We start from the raw sequence: 3247 nt of genomic DNA on the forward strand, positions 1-3247 counted from the left end.
ATTCACTATAGCCTAACCCTCTACAGCACAGCATTGCCCTCAGGCAATGGAAAGTTTTCTTAAGCCCTATATTTTGTACATTTTTTCTTTAAATGATTACAACAAATTGGAAAGGTTGAGAAAGTACCAAAGAACAGTTCAATAAGGTGTGGGACTCACTATTAAGCACCATTTAAAGGTGGGACATCCTGTTCTGACACATGGTCACAGGAGCACATGGTGTGAGAAGAAGGCAATATTATTTGCTTTAGTAATCTTATTTAAAATGACATGAACTGTACATAAAAAAATATGTGTGTGTGTGTGTGTGTGTGTGTGTGTGTGTGTGTGTGTGTGTGTGTGTATGAAGGTGTAGAGAAGCCTTTTGTCAGGTTTTATGAAGTTTTTTTTATTTTGCATGCTCAGAAATTAAGTTTTTCTTTTCGTTGCTTTTCGTATCGCAACGTTGTGCGATAAGGGGTACTTTTTGAGGAGGTTTTGGACAATACCTCACATTGGCCACAATGTGTTATAAGAAGGGAAGATGCAAGGTTCCTGGGTGTGCAGAAACACCCAAAAGTGATGTGCAAAAAATTGTAACATACACCACTATTTCACAGCAGAGAAGAACTGCTTTTTGAAGTTTTGTACGGAGTGAAATCTTATTACATGAAGTACTGAAGATTATTTGGCATTGCACCCTACATGATACAGACCTATGCATGTATCAAATTCAATTTATAAATGTCTTTCAAGTGTTTTTCCCTTTTTACTTAATGATTTCTTGAATTATTTTTTTAAATGTTTTGATTTTGATGATAATTTACTCTATGACTCTGTTCCATTGTCGCACAACTTTGCCCTGAGACAACGGAAACATATTTTGGGGTTGGGGGAGGGTGGGGGGCAAACCTTTTTTTTTTTTTTTTTTTTTTTTTTTTTTTTATCAATAAAATGTTCCCAAAAAAATGATGTGGAATATTTTTTTTTTTCATGTGCCATCAACATGTGTGCAGTAGAGGGCTAATAACATTTTTAATATCATCATTTATTTCAGTTTGTGTGTGTGTGTGTGTGTGTGTGTGTGTGTGTGTATTACTTCAAACATGAATTACAGATTAACTTAAATCCTCCAAATCTCTGTAAAATACTCAACACAACTAGTGTACATGATATATTACTTTCTTTTCTATGAGTATCATAATTTACAGTTAACTCATGACTCACAACTTTATTATGACGAAAACTATTTAAGCTTATCATCTTTGTTTGTGGCTTCTTTTTGCAACAAATGATGTGTTTTATTAAACACTGTTACAAAGACCAAAAACTGACATAGAAAACCAAGAGTCAAACTGCCCTACTAAAAGACACACCGATCACCATAAAGGTGACAAAGTGTTTTCAATAAAACTTCAACATCTAAACCTCTGTTAATTTTTAAAAGAACTGTAGAAAATAGACAGAAATAAAGTCAGTCTGTTAGTAATAAGAGAGATTTAATGTATTTTCAGTTTAAGGCTGTGGTTGAAGTCAGTCGTAGTTCTTGTGTTTCTCTTTCCTTCAGTGAATCTGCTCGATATCATCAGCTGTCTTCAATAATCAAACAAACGTCACTCAGTTAATCACTTAAGTACCTAATTAACTAAATTCCTATATGAACATTAAGTTGTCTTAATTTAACACTTTTGCTGTGAGGTCTCCAAAACATGGCTTTGAATATGCTTTTTTTATTGCGGCCAAATTCAGAGAGAATCTCATGACAAAAAGAGTACAAAAAGTTTATAAAATAAGTGCATAACAAAGGTGACATGATCTATTACATTAATTTGCACTAATATGATTGGTTCTTCATATGTGCAACTCAGCAAACTCTCCTCTGTTACACTCAAAAAAATGATTCTAGCTGCTTGCTCAGTTTATTTAAATAAAATAAGCTGAACCAACACAAATCTTTAGTTTTTTACTTAATTGGCATTTGCACTCAATTGTATTATGTTAAATGAAATTAAATTTGCAAATTGTTAGGTTAACCTAAACCATTTGTGTTGGGACTACACAAATCATTTATGTTGCATTGATTGAAACTGGGCAGTGGATTTCTAGTTCCCAGCATGCTTTGCGTAGGGATAGATCGGGACAGTAAATGTTGAAATTAAGTGCTGTTTAATGTGTTTTTTAGGAAAGGGAAATACCTTTTAAAGTTTGATGTTCAGTTATATTTGACTTTAAAAGTTTATGTTATGTCTTTTTATGAGGTTACCATTATGTGAAGTGTAGACTGTTTAGGCTATGGTGGCCTGAAATAAATTGTTGTTCTCAACAAGCTTACTGTGCTAGCAGTGATGAGAAGTTCTTTACCTGATCATTACATGCATGCCAAATGTTTCAAGAAAAACTAGCAACTTGCACAAGGGCACCAGTTGTTGCAATAGCACTGGTTGGAAACAAGAGTAAATGTTCAGGAAACATTCACAGAATACGCATGCTGGTGTGATCTATTCAATTAGGATGAATTTTATTCATCAGTACAATTAACCTAGTTAAGTTCAAATAAATCTCAACTGTGTGGAAATAGGTGTCAATGTTAAGTTAGACCAACAAGTTATTTTTTTGAGTGTACTTGGTAAAAGCAAATTTGGATTTCTTTAAACTTCAGCTTGTCATGAGGTTAAATATATACACAAACCTAGACAGCTGTCTCGTTCTGTTTCTCCTTTTGTTATTACAGCACACGTGGCCCAAGTATTAGTTGTAATTAATAAAAAATGTACATGCTCTATTATTGTTTTGGTTCCTCTCAATGTTTCTTCCCCATCTCTTGATTTTCTCATCCTCAGTTATCTCTATTTTCTCAGTTTTCCAGCTCATCTGCCTGTCATGAGAAAAACACAGAAAAAACAAACAGAAATGTTGTGATAGACAATGTTACATTAAAGATATGCATATTGGATATTTAGAAAAGAGACTAAAGCCCATAGTCTGCATAAGTTTTTATACATTGCACAGTAAGATGATTTAAGCATTTTCAGACTTTTGGAAAACACTTCAAAAGCACTAGTGTGGACAGAGACACATTACCAAACTTGTTTATTTCTGCTCGATTTCCTCTAAACTTTGACTTAAACAGCTTCAGCTGACCTGTGTGCTGATCGACTGAACTTTACTTTTCCCTGTTTGAGTTTGAAGTCCAGGATCAGCAAAAACTTGATTGTTTTCGTGATGTAAAAGAGGATGGACGTCTGAGAGTAAACTGTTATAGAGGTCA

This window comes from Megalobrama amblycephala, linkage group LG2, assembly GCF_018812025.1.
Source record: "Megalobrama amblycephala isolate DHTTF-2021 linkage group LG2, ASM1881202v1, whole genome shotgun sequence".
NCBI classification, from domain to species: domain Eukaryota; kingdom Metazoa; phylum Chordata; class Actinopteri; order Cypriniformes; family Xenocyprididae; genus Megalobrama; species Megalobrama amblycephala.